This window comes from Saccopteryx leptura, chromosome 1, assembly GCF_036850995.1.
Source record: "Saccopteryx leptura isolate mSacLep1 chromosome 1, mSacLep1_pri_phased_curated, whole genome shotgun sequence".
Classification (NCBI taxonomy): domain Eukaryota; kingdom Metazoa; phylum Chordata; class Mammalia; order Chiroptera; family Emballonuridae; genus Saccopteryx; species Saccopteryx leptura.
Window position 1 is genome coordinate 119,393,231 of NC_089503.1, and position 17,610 is coordinate 119,410,840.

General features: G+C 38.7%; 1 pseudogene; it reads right to left on the reverse strand.

Moving 5' to 3' along the window:
• Nucleotides 1–16,144: 16,144 nt before the first annotated feature.
• LOC136389005 (E3 ubiquitin-protein ligase RNF167 pseudogene) lies at nt 16,145–17,206 on the reverse strand (annotated as a pseudogene).
• Between the last annotated feature and the right edge of the window lie 404 nt (nt 17,207–17,610).

Consider the following 17,610-nt stretch of genomic DNA (forward strand, 5'->3'; position numbering starts at 1 on the left):
CATGTATCACATGACTTGTAGGAGTTTGTTCACCTTTAAGGTCCTCCAAAAATAATAAATATCTCTGCCACAAAGACACTTTTTGAACTTGTCAATTAATACTATAATGTCAGTAGTACGGTTTCAATTCCAGTAAGTTTTCTGCTATTGAATCACTGTGTTATTTTGAGCATCTTTTGTCAGTTCGACATTTTCAGCAGCAAATTATAGGCATTTCTCTACCACAGCGTCACATTAAAGCCACTAGAAATTCCTTTTGCTTCCCAGAGCCTGAAAAAGCTTAATATTTTACAACAAAAAGTCTTTTTACTGGGGCACTAGCAAATGGCAAGAGAAAACTTTTTTAAATTGTTGCTAATGAACCACTATTTCAACTTATGCCAACGAGACTAGCATAATAAAAATACTTGATTATTACATTAAAAACAATCCAAAATCATTTTAGAATTTTACACAATGTGCAGAAAATAACACCACTGAGATTTGTGAGATAAAAGTGTAGGATATAAACACTAGAGAAATAAAATCTAAATTTCTCCTTTAGATCCAATCATATATCTAGATCAATCTTAACAAACTATAGACTAATGACATCCAGTGAAGAATTTAACAGAACTTTGTAGTGAGTTGTGCAACTTTTTGCCAAAATATCTAACCTAGATTCAGGGTAACAAATTATCTGTATTTCTCACAACCACCCATGATGAGTGTAGAAGAAAACACAGCTTCCATAGCAGCCTCATTATTAAAGTTGATAATAAATAGTAAGGTTCAAAAATTTAGTCAATATTGCCTGTTATGGAAAAGGCAGCTGACTTCTGAGTTCCTAGGGGTTTGTCAAAAACAATTATTAATTGAGTACTTACTATCTGCAGACAATGTTCCTGACACTGGAGATACAGAAGTAAACAAAACAATGGACATATCTGCTCATGAAGAATTTATATCCTCAAGGGTGTGAAGGGAAGAGCAGCTAACATGTACAGAAACTAATAAGTCTGATCATGTTAGACACTACTAAGAAATATCCTGAAGTAAAATAATCTTATGCAGTCACATCTGAGGTGACAGCTGAAGTGAGACCACTATGTTAACAAGAGGAATTTGTGATGAGGGTGGGCTGATAAACATCACAAAAGAGAACAAAATCAAAGGCAGGTCTTAAAACTGAAATGAACATCCAAATTTTCTGTCAGTAATTTCATCTCACCTCACTCCCTCTTTGTGTGAAGTGTCTTCCTATCTAGAAATCCATTAAATTCTCACAGAAACCTTGAGACATGCCTCTTATTATCCCTCTTTTGCCTGTGAGACAATGAAAACTAAGCAGGGTGTTTAACAACTCTCTCAAGGTCACATAGAAATATATACTACAGCACAAATTTGAACCTAGTCTTTTAATCTCAAATTTTGTATAACAATTTGCCTTTCCCAGGTGCCAAAGGAAAGATTTAGTGAATAAAGGAACATGTAAAAAACTTTTGTAAGACTTCCTTCATAAAAATAGTAAAATTCCCTTAATAATACTTCAGGATTATTATTATCTAGGAAAATAAACATATCCTTTAATATCTCTACCAAAGGGGAAATAAAGCACACACATGTGTGGACACTGAGAAACCAGATGTTACAAGTGAAAAAATAAAGATATGTATTCTTTAAAAAGATAGAGCAAAAAGGAAGGAAGGAAGGAAGGAAGGAAGGAAGGAAGGAAGGAAGGAAGGAAGGAAGGAAGGAAGGAGGGAGAGAGGGAGGAAGGGAGAAAGAAAGAAAGAAAGAAAGAAAGAAAGGGCAAGAGAGAGAAAGAGAGAGAAAGAAAGAAAGAAAGAAAGAAAGAAAGAAAGAAAGAAAGAAAGAAAGAAAGAAAGAAAGAAAGGGAGAGAGAAAGAGAGAGAGAAAGAAAGAAAGAAAGAAAGAAAGAAAGAAAGAAAGAAAGAAAGAAAGAAAGAAAGAAAGAAAGAGGAGAGAAAGAGAGAGAGAAAGAAAGAAAGGAAGAAAGAAAGAAAGAAGAAAGAGAGAAAGAAAGAAAAAGAAAGAAAGAAAGAAAGAAAGAAAGAAAGAAAGAAAGAAGAGAGAAAGAGAGAAAGAAAGAAAGAAAGAAAGAAGAAAGAAAGAAAGAAAGAAAGAAAGAAAGAAAGAAAGAAAGAAAGAAAGAAAGAAAGAAAGAAAAAGAAAGAAAGAAAGAAAGAAAGAAAGAAAAAGAAAAAGAGAAAAAGAAAAACTTGGTGTTACAGCTGAGTACCTGGGCTAAGGAGGCATTCCCCTGAGTATAAAATATAGCTGAAGCAGATGAGATTTCATTATATTGATTGCTTGTTAAAAGGCAGTTCAGAGTCTCTCTCTGTGGAAGCAAAAGGGATAATAAGAAAAAAGTGGCAGAAATACAGATCTCAGAGATCTAAATTCCAGATGACAGGAAAGACATCCTAGACGCAAAGAGAATGGGATCCAAAGGTTTTATTTCAAGTTCAGAATAGTCCAAAGAGATATTCTTAAGTGGTAATCAACACTTGTGCCCCATGTGGCAGAAAAACAGAGCTTTTATTTTTCGTTTACTTTTACCAAGGCTCAAAACTACAGAGATGTGACTGAAAAACAGAAAGAAAAAAATAATAAGAGAAAGAAAAAGAAATCAAATACATAGAAAATTGTTATTTTTATAACAAGACATTTAATTTGTACTGAGGAGTACTATTCCATGGTATTTTTGGGGTTCCAAGCAAAAGTATTTTTTCTAATTTTCTTTTTAAACATAAATCTAAGGCGAGAATGTCGAAGATATATCCTCTTCTTTTAATTAGCTATCTCTGAAGTCAATCTACCCATATGACTATACCACCCTAATATATATATATATATATATATATATATATATATATATATATATATATATATATATATATACCCTTACCTTCCATGTGGAAGCAGACTGTGATGGTAAGATTATAGGGCCAAAGAGGAATTATAACCCTTAAAATCTAAAATGCTCATTTAATTTTAAATTTAAATAAATTAAATCTAGTTGCCCAGCAATAGTAGACACATTGCAAGAGTTCAGTAGCTGTAGGTTGTTTATGGCTCCTGCATTGGACAGCATAGAATGGAGCATTTCCATGACACAGGAAGTTTTCTGGGGCACCACTGGACCCCATAGTTTTTGTGCAATGATGTAAGTGTCACATCCTCCCTATCCCCAATCTTTCACATGCCCCATGTTTTTCACCAAAAATCTGCTTGCCCTCATTCTGATCTACTTTTGATTTGTTATCGTTAATCTCTTTACCATATTAGTCATAAAATAAGAAGCTTAGATGTAGATGTGAATTGAATAGCATCTGTTCTAACATTATTATTTTAAAGAAGAGGAAATGCCTGCCTATTGTGATAAAAATCTATCCATTCATTCAATAACTACTTTAATTAATGCCTATATATTCTAAGAACTGAGGACAGACCAAACACTGACCCTCAGAAAGCTTAAATCTAATGCAAGGAACAGGCAAAAAAAAAAGGGGGGGAACAAAAAAATGCATCTGGCTAACAAGGGGAAAAATGCAGAACAAAGGAACAGAAAAGGGAGATGGGGCAAAAGTGAGTGGAGAGGAGGCTGTGGCTCCCCCACAGATGGAAGACAAAGACAGCTTCTCTGCAAAGGTGATAATTGAAATAAGTCCTGAATATGTGAAAGAACTGTCATGAAAAGGTCTAGAACAAGAGCATCTTAAACACAGGAAACAGCAAGCATAAAGTCCACAGAGTCGGAACAGCTTCCTGTGACCAAGAAGAATAAATAAGGGTGGAGTTTCTGGAGAAAAGTGAGCAAGAGGGAGTGAAAGGAGGTGAGATCTGAGAAGTAGCCAAGGGCCAGACCTATAGGTCTGGCTATCGTGCATTGGTTGCTTATTGCTGTGTAACAAGTTACTCCAAGATTTATTGGATTGAAACATTTGTTATTACCTCACAGTTGCTATAGGTCAGAAATCCAGGGACAACCAGACCAGATCCTCTGCTTCAGAGTCTGTCACAGGCTGCAATTAAGGCGTTGGCTACCTGAAACCTCAACTTAAGAAGAGTCTACTGTCAAGCTTATACATATGGGTGTTGCCAGAATTCAGTTTCTTGAGGGCTATTAGACTGAGAGCTTCAGTTTTTCACCAGTTGTTGGCCAAAGGTTACCCTCACTTCCTTGTCTTGTTGGCCTCTCTGACATGGCAGCTTGCTTCCTCAGAGTGAACAAGCTAAGAAATAGAGACCGCCAGCAAGATGGACATCGCAATTATTTATAATCTAGTCATACAAGTCTGGTTCCATTACTTTTGCCTTACTGTATTTGTCAGAGCAAATGACTAGGTCTAGCTCACACACTAGAGGAGGGAATTCTATCAGAGCATGAATACCGTGAAGCAGGAGTCATGGAGGGACATTTTAGAAGTCTGCCTAACAAAGGTCTCATGACCTATGTTAATGATCGGAATTTTGCCTTAACAGGGTTCAGGAGGCATTGTGGATCTTCCATCAGGAGACTGATATGATCTGATCTTTAGCTCATGAGCTGGCTATTATATGAGGAAGAAATGTAACAGGTCAACTGTGGAAACAGAGAGAAGATAAGAAGTTATTGCAATTGCTCATGTGAAAAGTAATAGGGCTAGGAAGACAGTGAGATACTGTCAAATTTGAGATCTATTTTCAAGATAGTACCTATGATGTTTGCTGTTGGGTTGCATATGGAGGGTGAGAGAAAGAGAAAGAAACCTGAGCAAAAAAGAAACCTAAGACTAGCGGACTAGTCCTCACAAGGAGACTTCTCTGGAAAATCTTCCAAGAAAGGGACCTCATGCTTCCTTGCACTTTTGTCTTTTGCTTTTCCTATATGTCCTTTAAAACTTTGCTGATGATCTTCACAAGTCACTTGATAGTGTTGATGTTTAAAAAAATCTAGACTTTCCACACTTTGAATATGCTGCAATAGGAAGTCTCAGTGCTAAGAACTATAAAGGTGGGGTGTAAACAAATAGTTGTCATTATTTTTGACTAAAAATGTGACACCATCTTGTTAAGTTTGGGCCCCAATTTCTTTTTTTTTTTTTTTTTTTTTTTTTTTTTCATTTTTCTGAAGCTGGAAACAGGGAGAGACAGTCAGACAGACTCCCGCATGCGCCCGACCGGGATCCACCCGGCACGCCCACCAGGGGCGACGCTCTGCCCACCAGGGGGCGATGCTCTGCCCATCCTGGGCGTCGCCATGTTGCGACCAGAGCCACTCTAGCGCCTGGGGCAGAGGCCACAGAGCCATCCCCAGCGCCCGGGCCATCTTTGCTCCAATGGAGCCTCGGCTGTGGGAGGGGAAGAGAGAGACAGAGAGGGAAAGCGCGATGGAGGGGTGGAGAAGCAAATGGGCGCTTCTCCTGTGTGCCCTGGCCGGGAATCGAACCCGGGTCCTCCGCACGCTAGGCCGATGCTCTACCGCTGAGCCAACCGGCCAGGGCGGGCCCCAATTTCTTATATTCACCCAGTAGATTTAATATGGCCTATGATTCTTACTTTTATGTAAGAATGGAAATATTTTTATTTTCTTAAGCAAAAAATAATACTAATAATGAGAAAAAGAATTAATTTCCCAAGAATATTAGAAGGCTGCTTATACATTGTTCAAGTTTCAAATTAAATAACTGTAAAGCCAGCAGTCAAGGCCAGGGCCACCATCAGAGCAGCCCAGCCCATGCAGGTTCGCATTGGATTCGGACAGTCGGTAAAGAAACAGCGGAGCCAAAAACTGATGGGCCATAGCCTTTAATCCTACCTTGCACCCGGTGGGCAAGTAAAAATACACACTGGGCTCCAAAACCCAGTCACACTCAGTGCTCACAAAGCCACTGACTTATCCGAGTTTCCTAGAATCAAAGGTTTCTAGCTCACCAGCCTTCTTCTCCTCAGTTCCCCATCTCCTTCCTTATCCCAGATACAAACTCTACACAAACTGGCATCTCACTCAGCACTCCGCCATCTTGGCTGCTTCTCCTGGCCTCCTCCACGTGGCCTCCTTTAGCTGCTGGCTCTACTCTCTCCGCTCTCTCATGCTAACCTCAGGAACCAAGAGGCCGAGTCCCGTTCTCCCTCCCTTTTATAGTGTAGAAATCCAAACCCTTAATCCAATATACATAATAGGGAAGTCTCTAATACAAAGTCACTTCTCCGAGGCATGATAGGATTGTACCACCTCACACCAAAAAGGGTGGGACAGGCTTAATCCCAAAACCAAGCCTCAGGCTACAACGATTCTCAACACACATTAATATCACCTGGGCAACGGCCTCTTTAACAAAGTGAGCATAATACATTTTATCTGCCCAACAATAACAAATTGCTGTATTCTGAAATTGCTGAAATCACAGCATGGATTAACTCTTGCAGAGAGAGTCTGACTCTTACCATCTATCTCCCTGAAGCCAGGAAAGACCCAAAAGAGTGAACAAGGTAACATATTTTATGGGCCTTCTTGATTCTTTCAACCAATTGTCTTAAGCTAACTCTGTGTGTAGCAACATACCAAACAAACAAAACTCAATTACATCATAGTCAATACTAAACAATGCATTTCATTTTCTTCTCTGGTTTTAATAGCTAACCCAGATTGCTTTGTGACTGACCGGCAACAGATGATACCATCTTTGCCCTTAGCAAAATGATAAGACTTCACCTTGAAATCTGCTTACTTTCACTTTAAACCTCTTTTTTTTTATCTCTTCCTCCCACTCCCTGTACACAAGGTTCTAGCTTAAGTGGGCATGTCTAATTGGGACAAGGATCCAAAGATAGTTAAGATCCATGGGGAAAGATAACCCAAGAGCCTGAAAGTCTCCCATCACTCATCCTTGATGTTACCAGAAGCATAATGTTGGCAGATGACTAAAAGAATGAAAACCCCCATGTTATAAGAGACATGTGCACTCATCCAATCTCTGTGACAATTCCTGTGTATTTCATGAAAACTCAAATTTAGCCCACTAAAAAGAGAACACATTTGTCCTGACTTTCATATTATATAACATTGGAAAAATAATGTTAGACTGCTCCTCATATCCATTTTTGATAGTTTCAAGATGTCTTAACTTTTCTGGGATGGTGGGTGAGAGAGAGCAGGAAAGAGAGAAGGAGGAGGAGGAGGAGGAGGAGCATAAAAAGGTGGAAGAAGAGAAAGGGAGAGACAGAGAATATGAAAAAACAAGGTTGGAACACTGACGTAGAAAGGAGAACAATGACAACAGATTTAGTCTTAAAAAGAGCCCGTGGTAAGACCTGCTGATCAGCTGAAAACCTGCCAGCTCTGGACTTTTATACAAATCTGTCTGATTCTATATATAGTTATGGACAAGTTGCTCAAGCACAAAGAGACTGGGTGACATGCTTAAAGCCACATAGTTAGGGGGGAAATCTGAAGAATAGCACAAGCCTCCTGCCTGTCAGACTCATTTCCAAGGCACTCACAGAAACCCAGAATGGGAGAGGTGGCCTCAAACATAACTTCCTTCACTTCAGCCAGAAAGAGCTCCTCAAATGATAGACATCTTTTTTTTAAAACCAGTATCTCCAAAGAGTGTAACATTTTTTTTAATGTTTACTATTAATATTGATGATGAACAACTTGAAATTTCCTTTAAGAAACACATACAATATCAGACTTGGAGACACAAAGGTTAATAAGACATTTTGAACTCTCCTGTTTTAAACATCTTCTGTGACTCAGTTGTGTTTTCTCTGTGTGCATCTATAGACTCTCTCAAGAGACCAGCTTCTCTGCACTCTCTCTGGTCTCTATTCTCCAACCCAACCTTTACAGCAAGTCAGTTCAAACACAAATATGCAATTTGTCTTTGCCATATATTAAAACTCTTTTCTTCTTTTCACTTCCTACATTTCCATTTCTTTCTTCTGTTGCTTTTCCACATAAACCTAAAAAACATACTTTTCTTGGCCCTGGCTGATTACCTCAGTAGTAGAGCATTGGTCCTGTGTGTGAATGTGCCAGGTTCATTTCCCAGTCAGGGCACACAGAAGAAGTGACCATCTGCTTCTCCATCCTTCCCCTTCTCGCTTCCCTCTCTCTCTTTCCCTCCCACAACCAAGGCTCTATTGGTTTGAACACTTTCCTTGGGTGCTGAGAATGGCTCCTTGGAGCCTCCACCTCAGGTGCTAAAAATAGCTCAGTTGCGAGCATGGCCCCAGATGAGCAGAGCATTGACCCCAGATGGTGGTTACCAGGTGGATCCTTGTCTGATGCATGTAAGTGTCCATCTCTCTATCTATGCTCCTCGCACTTAGGAAAAGAAGAAGAAAAAATACCTTTCCTGACATTATTCCACACCTTCTCACAGCTCTAATGGCACACAGTCTCTTACTCTTGCCCAGAGAGCCATTTTACACAGCAGCTTCTATACAAAATTCCACTCCTACTTCATGATTCAGGCCAAATTTCATCATTCCACTGACCTTCCTTTATACTCCCACTGACATTCAACATGTTTACTTATCACATTATATCATAATTAACAATTTATATTTCTACTTTCCTAACTGTACCATGAGCCTGTCAAGGGAAAGAATATACCCTAATTTATCTTCAATGCCTACACTCACAGTCTAACACTTTGAAGGCAGTAGATTTTTGTAAATGAAAGAATGCACTGTGTCAGTTAATGATAACAACACTATTATTTATTCAGTACTTATGACACTATAGGTACTATTATAAACACTCTTCATGATTTAATTGATCTCATTCTTATACCAAGCTTATGAAATAGGAGCTATTACTATTCATGTATAGCAGATAAACAAGTTGAAGAACAGAATTAGATAAATTGTACAAGGTTACAAAGCTAAAAAATAGAAAAGGTGAGATTTGTATTCAGGTGCTCTAAACCATTGGGCAGTATACTGGCTGAAGATCAAGGGCCAGAAAACGTTTTCTCATAGGGCTACGTAGTAAACAGTTTTAACTGTTGAGTGAACATAACTATTCAACTTTGCGATTGCAGCAGGAAAACAGCTGGAGACAATATGTAAATGAATGAGTGTGTCTGTATTTTGATAAAACTTTATTAACAAAAGTGAACAATGACCTGATTTTGCCTAAGACACATGGTTCCTGAACCTTACTGTAGACTCTGCCTTATATATCTTAATACTTTGCACTTAAACAGTTAAGAACTAGAGAGCACATTCAAATACTTGAGTACTAAAAATAGACCCATGGGTTAATCATGGAAAAATAAGAGGCATTCCTTATCAATAGCAGAGGAAAAATAGCTTTAAATGCTTACTAGGACAGCTGAAGAATAGCAATGGTTACAATAGGTTATAATACTGTTGTTTAGTCTTATTTCCAGGGCATTAAATTTATCTATTATCATGGCCAAGGCTTTCCTGGACTTCTCATAACATGGTTGCCGTGGCTGCTGGTACTGCTCTCAGCAAATCAAGCCCCATTTCTTCCATCACTACCATAGCAAAGACCTTTCCTGAAATTTCATCTTGGGTTTAGGGCTTGGTGTGGCTAAGGAGTGTGCTCCAGAATGATGGTGCTTTCGACGGCTACATGCCTAGGAGACAAATTAGAATGGATGTCAAAAAAATGTCTCAGTCTATTTTCTATGCACTCAGCCATGACTTCTCTCACCCTTATCATGAGTCATGCCACATGCAAACCTCCAGGCCAGGCTGGCTGGGGCCCAGAGCCCGCTGTCATAAAGCAAAATATATGTAAATATATATATATATATATATATATATATATATATATATATATATTCATAATGTTTAATGAATCTGTCCTAGTTTCTAGCTCCTAGAGCTGTGCTGCCTGGAAATGACCTGTTGCACCATTCTTGTTTCTACAGACTCCGAGCAGTTGAAGCCCCTGCGGCTTTATTCTCGATGCCAAGTCCCTGACTGTCCCCTGTTAGGCCCAGTGGGTTTCCTTTGAGCAGCTACCACTGTATTCAAGGATTCCTATATTAATTGCCTACTTGCCTCTCAACATTTGCACATTCAGTTCCAGAGCTGGTTGGGTCAACCTGTAGCACACCTTGTTCCTCCTCATTTCATCCCAAGCTCCTTGATCAATCAACCTTGTTACCTGACTTTCTGCTGCCTACTTATTACTTGGTCTTTCAATTTGACCTAAAGTCCATTCTAACTAAACTCTGAGTTTTTTATTTTCTTTTTTTAAACTCTTAGTTTTCACATTTGGTTTACTTACTTGGTTTTTGTCTTTCCTTTTGGTTTTGGTATTTTTACAACTATTGTGACAGCCGTACTCTCATCTCAACCTATGTAACAGACTTCCTTGGCTGGGGCCAGTTTTCCATCCATCAGTTCTAGACATGAGGAAAGAACCTGTATACATTTTCTGCATCACTCCCTGCCCCCAGCCTCTTACCTCTTAGGTGCATTTGGCCTCACACTCCTCGGCCACATTCCACTCCATCTTTACATTTTTAACTCTTTTTGAGAATGGAAGACTCTTCAAAGGACTTTTTAATTAATCATATTTTTTATGTCTAAAGTCTGGCCTACAACAATAAAAAAATAGTCAAATAGCCCAGTTCTCTGAATGTTTTAGAAAACCATTGGCTCAATTTATATAGTTAAGAAATACTTTACTGTTTGCTGTCAGTCACTGAAAAAAGTGACTGACAGAAAAAAAATGGTAACTTTATTTCTTTACATGTTTTTCTGTAAAGAACACAGATAAAATGGGCTTAATGGCCCAGTACAAGAAGATTCTATTCAGTTACTAACTTACTCATTCAAGAGAAGCTTCAAAAAGTCCAAATTTTATGCCCACTAAAATTAATCCAAATATGAATTTTCCAGATATTATTTTGTTTGTTCTATTTATTTATTTTATTTCTAACACAATCCAAAACCAATGAGAATATTTGTTCAGTTAATTTTAAAATCACTTCAGGAAGTCTCAAATATTTTGTTTCTGCATTGTTCAAAGGCTGCACCAGTGATTGAAAAGAGACAAAAGATATCTAGTGAGCACTGACGTTCCTCTGAGGAAAAGTTCTGCCCATCTATTAGCTATTCTGAGATATTGAAGATGCATTACCACAGGCTGCAATTACTCTATGAATCCCAATTTGAATTGAGGTATCATCTCTCAAGGGCGTAATCCCAAGGTCTCATTTTCTTTTCCAGGCAAAGTAAACCATCTCTTTGACTATTAAGGCCACTGCAGGCAATCTCAGACAATCAAAGATCTTCTTCATCATTACGTAAATAAAATTAACTTTAAAAATATAAGCAATTTAAAATTCTCAAAAATAATAACCTACAACAACAACAAGAACAAATCAGTCATAAATAATCACTAAGTCTGGTCGAATGTTGAATAAAGATTGCATTTACTAATAGAGATCCTTTAAGCATCATATCTATGTAGTACTGAAAGAAATATCATAGACATATATTTATGATCTTTAGAACTTTGAGCTTTTATAAACCAATAGTGCCATGTCTTCATGCAGTAATTATTATTTACTGCCTTTCCTTTATCCAGAATTAATTTCCAAATGCCTTAATGTCTTTTTCAATCAAAAAGATAAAAGTTCCAGACCTGAAATGCTTTCTCAGCTCTTTAGTCCTTATTCATGGTCTTTATCCCTTTCAGAAAAGATCACAGTTGACTCTGGCCTGTTCAACTACCTTATATTGATAAGCTCAGAGGGCATGTATATTAAGCACAATCTGACATTTTGTTTTTATTTTGTTTCTAAGTTACACAAAAAAATTACAGAAAATTATATCCTCTATTTAAATTTTTTTGTTTCTTCTATCTCTTCAACTGTAACAAAGTTTAATCAATTTTGTTAAAGGGAAAAACTAATCAATTGCTCTCAAAAAGAAATTATTAAAAATAATCATCAATTGAAAGGTGAGATAAGTGACCTGCATAGAGACAGATACGTCTTCTGATTGTGAACATTTATCATTTGGATCTCTTCATGTTCCCTTAACCTCTTGTAACTAAAAGAGTTTTATTAAGTGATACCATTTTCCAGTCCCACAGCCACTACTTGAGCTTAGGTAACCATCCTTTCTCACCTGGGTTACTGCACCTTCTCCAATTGGTCTCTCAGGCCCTAGTCTTGCCCCTGCTTCCCACTTGGTATTCCATTCTCTACACATCTCTCCTGATGAGAAGGTCAAACTCTCTAACCAGTTTATTAAGCTTTTCAAGTCCCTACCCATACTGGCAGCCTCATCACTCCCTATGCCTTGTATAGAACATGTTATGTTCCCTTCCCCTGTAGGTTTGCAGACATTACAATTCCATCAACCTAATACCTTTGCCTCTACTCATTTTTTGGTCAAATCCTTAAACACCCTTGAGGTCTAAACACAATTTTTCTTTCCCCATGCTTTTCTAGGCCTCTACTCTGAGGAACATTGAAGACACATATTGTTCTATCACAATATTTATCATATTTTATATCATATGCTTAATATTCTCTTCTCTACAAGAGGGCAGGGACAGATCTGTCTTGCACACCATTTTATAATTAGTACATAACTTAATGTTTACAGAATGAATGACTGACTGATTAGTTGGGTTCAAGAATGGATGGATGGATGAATGAATAAGTTTTTTTGATGTGGGGAGTTATAATGGTTATCTGAGAAAAGGTCGAAGACAAAGAAACTTACAGGTTCCCTGCTAGCATCAACACAGTTACCCTACCCCTTACCCATGGTTTTGCTTTTCATGGTTTCAGTTACCTACAGTCAGCTTCAGTCTGAAAATATTAAATGAAAAATTACAGAAATAAACAATTTGTAAGTTTTAAATAATGCATTGTTCTGAGTAGCATGATGAAATTTGTTGCAGTCCCTCTTCTTTCCATCCAGAATGTAAATCATTCCTTTAACATCACTACACTGTATATGCTAGCTGCTTGTTAGTCACTTGCTAGTCATCTCAATTATCAGATCAGCTGTTATGATATCCTAGCACTTGTGTTCTTGTGACCCTTATTTTACTTAATGTAAATGGCCCCAAAGCACAAAGTAGTGATGCCAGCAATTTGGATGAGTCAAAGTGCTTGTTATGTGTTGTCAGAAGGTCACATGCCTATGGAATTCACCATTGCAGTAAGGATAAATATGGTTCAGTAAGATATTCAGAGAGAGACCACATTCATATAACTTTTATTACAGTATATTATTATAATTGTTCTACTTTATTAATAATGCAGTTTCAGACATCCACTAAGGGTCTTAGAACTTATTTCCTCTGCTATGGGCGGAGGGAATTCTGTATGGGTAAATGTTTAATTATTTTCCAATTCAGAAGTTATTCATGTCATTGACAAACTAAAAAAAATGACATAAATATTGGTTAATATTTCTATTTATTTTAATGGGTAGGTCAAAAGGAAAAAATGAAGATGTATGTAACAACTTCACTCATTCATCCATGTTGAGAGGACTTATTTGTTGAATCAGATTATAGTATTGGAAAAGTATTTCCTCAATTTTTTCTGTTATTCTCAATGTAATGGCTATAGATATGATACCTATTTAAGTGTAATCTGTATTAACATTTTCTCTCTCACTGTCTTAAGTCTAGGTAATCAGCAAAATAATAAATCTAATCCTGATGAAATAAGGTGGGGAAGACCATTTGCTAATTTTTGTGGTATAAATATTCTTACTATGACTAATAACAGTCTTTGATTCTTATTTTTATTATCTCATTAACTCAGCTTAATAAAGGCTACTTTTGGGGTATTAATTCACATTAGAAGAAGCTCATATAAATATTAATTAGGCACTTTTATTGCTCACCTTTGATACTATACTCAGAGCATCATAATAAAACAGAAAGAACCTCTGCAAAAAAGTAAGCTGTGAAGTTTCTTGTTATTCTTCAGACCAACCCATCTTTTATAAATCCCGCATTAACTGTTGCAGTGGTCGGCCCACACCTGTCTTATTTGGGACTGAAGCATTCATTCCTCCAGCTATTGAGGGCATTGGTAGCCAAAGGTTCTCAGCTAAGTCTCTCTCCAGGAATTGTCCTTATCTAAACAAAGCTACCTAGTCCAAGATCACTCCTCTTGCCTTACGACAGCCTATAGGAAATGACTGGTTGCATCAGGGGTATGGACTCAGCCCCATTTCTTTGATTTGGGACAACTCTGCAGTGCCGTTCCAGAGTCCAATGCTTTCCAGGGGATCTGCTGAGGTTTCTGGTGCAACTATACCACCCTTCAACTTTTCTCTCTGCCCAGTTCTGCTTCCTTAACTTGTCAGTCAATTTATGCACACAGAACTACATCTCAAGATCTGTTCATTGGGGATCCCAACAGACTCTAGCCCTCAATATTATGTAATGTTTATCAATGCATAAAACCTCATGCCAAAGAATGCATGTTATAAGAAATATCAAAACTACCTGGCCAGGCGGTGATGCAGTGGCTAGAGCATTGACCTGGGATGCAGAAGACCCAGGTTTGAAACCCCAAGGTCACCGGCTTGAGTGCAGGCTTATCCAGCTTGAGCATGGGCTCACCAGCTTGAGCACAAGATCACAGACATATCCCCATGGTCACTGGCTTGAGTCCAAAGGTTTCTGGTTTGAAGCCCAAGGGCAATAACTTGAGCCCAAGGTCACTGGCTTGAACAAGGGTCACTGGCTCAGCTGGAGCCCACCCCCCCCCAGTCAAGGCACATATGAGAAAGCAATCAATGAACAGCTAAGGTGCCACAGCAAAGAATTTATGCTTCACATCTCTCTCCCTTCCTGTCTGTCTGTCCCTATGTGTCCCTCTCTCCGTTTTTCTCATTAAAAAAATATATATACACATATATACATATATATATCAAAATTTTTTTAAAATGAGCATAACATTAGTAAATAGAACAGATAATCAATTGCAATAATACTAATAATTGATTAAATAAAATAATCATAAACCATCTCAGCTCTAAAATTGTGATTGTAAATGCATCTTCATAAAAATAAAACAATATATTAGCTCAAATGATAGATGTCTTTTTATAAAAATCAATTCTGTTTTCCAATAAAAATCTTTCAGTGTGTGGTATTTATGTCAACATTTGCATGAAACAGAACATTCTAATCTAAATAACAATGTTATACTAGAGTATTTAGTCATTTGCATTATAAATGTAATGTCTGGAAGTTTGAGATGAGTTGAAATTAGTCATACAAATGAGAACGGGTTTAGTTAATATTAACAATCATTAAAGAGTAAAAGTGACCTTATTTACAAAAGGAAGGACATATATTAATGACCTCTTGTTAACTAACTACCACCTTAAACAATTACATACACAAAGGCAGCTCCAGACACAGAAAATACTTGACATGGTTGAACAATTAATTATCACTCCCAGGTGAAAAGCATTTAATGTTGTATGTTTCCTTCATTTCAATAGGCTTTTAATTCCAAGAAATGAAAAGACAAAGCTAAAAAGCATTCTCTTATATTTACCCTAATTAGCCATATTAGAATGATTAATAATCCCATGCTATAAAGCAATTAAATCTATTGTATTTACACAACCATTTGACGCATGGAAAAACAGTGACCCAAAACTAAGTTATTTTTTGCCATGACAATGTTGATATTTCAATGGTTTTGCATTCTTTAGGCATCAACCAATAACAATTAAATATTTAGATAAGTGTAGATTACTTAATTCATATTCACCCCAATTAAAAAAATTGCTAAATAAAATGTATTGAGAATTTTAAAGATATGAGAAATTGCATTATAAAACCAAATGCAAAATGTTAATATTCCAGAGTAAATTTAAGATACTCTTAAGAGTCATTTCAAATAAAGTTTCTATTTTTTTTTTCTTGACACAAAGTATAAAGATATGTCCTTTCAAATTATTTTTGACAAGTTTCATACATATCTGGAATTATTTTAGTCCACAAATTTTATTAACTCAGCAAGTGAAAACCCAATCTCTTCCCCCCAAAACCCCTCAAAAGGATGGGGCTGGGTCAAGGAGAAAACAGGAGGAAATTACTCCTATCCTTCAACATAAAAGACTGAAGGGAGAAAGGGGATTGTACAAATAGATGTGGAGAGGATTATTAGACCAGGATGACATCTGAAGAGGAAGAGGAGAACGGAGAGGACGAGGGATCTGTTGAAGGCCCAGGAAAAACTAGGGGGGCTGGGTCTAGAGAGCCAAAGGATGTGGGAAGTGGGTGGCCTGCGACCAGAAGTGGTGTTTGTTCTGAAGCAGGATGGCGGTCCCTTCGTTCCCCTTCCTCATCACTTTCTTGCCCTTGAATTGCTTCCTTTTTTTTCTGCTTCCCAGGACTCCGATGAACAGGACGCTTGCAGATGGGGCAGGTCTTCCAGGCCCGAGTGAGCCAGGGGTCCACACAGCGGCTGTGATACACATGAGTACAGGGAAGTACCCTCAGCTTGTCCCCATTCACATATTCATCCAAGCAGATGGCACAGGAGTCATTCTGGTCTCCCTTCTGATAGTCACGTGTAGGAATTTGCTTCAGTTGCTCTTGAGTCAGTCGATTTCTCTGGAGCTGTTTCTGCTGCTGGATACAACGAACTATCATCACTGCTCCTAGCAAAATTAGCAGCCCGACAACCCCTGTGAGAGGAATGAGGTAATAGCCAAAGAGGAAGTTATCGTCTGGGACCAGAAGCACCTGGGCCCCTTTCGGGTAGACAAAGAGGGCACGCAGGTACTGAGCGCTCCTCTCCCCAGTGAACACAGACGGGATCCAGATCTGCCGCTGGATTGCCTCGCTCTTCCACATCATGCTCAGCAGCGTACTGGAATTCACATTGTGCACCACAGCTGCAATATACCCAGCTTTCTGTGCATTTAGGACCTTGATGTCAAAGGCACAGTCGAATCTCCGGAGCAGTGCAATAAAGACTGACCCACTGTCCGGGGCTAGAGGTGGTGGGGCAATGGGGCTGCAGGCGCTGGCGGGGTGAGCCTCCACGAGGAACCCCTGGAGTCCCTTCTGGGGCAGGGCCGACCCAAAGAGAGCTGGGAGGTCTGTAAAGTCCATGCTGGCATTGTGGTCCAACGTGGCTCGAATGAGCCCCCGGGTGGGAGCCGCTCCACACAGGACAGTGGCCAAAACCACGGGCAGCAGGAAGGTGGAAGGGCGCATGGCAGGGGGAGGGAGGGGAGGCTGAGGAGGCCGCCTCCAGGTTGCAGGAGCAAGAAGCCGAGTTCTGTGCCCTCTCTGACCCTCTTTCAGGATCCCGGGTGTCAGTCACCTCCAGCTTCCCAGCTCCATGGGGGCAAGAGGAAGGAGCCCCAACCCGGAGAGTGAGACATCCAGCCCTTCAGTGGAGCTGTGACTGAGACACTGAAAGTGCCCTTTTCTGGTACAGGGACAAAACAGAGAAAGGGAATGGAGGCAAGTACAGGTGGCAGAAAAACTTCTGGAAGGGTGAGTTCAAGGAAGTGTACCTACTCTGGGGAGGGGCAGGGTGGGAGGGTGTCTTTCGGGAGGGTGTCTTCTCATTTCCTGGAAAACGGTTTCCGGAAAAAAGAATGAGGCCACTTCCA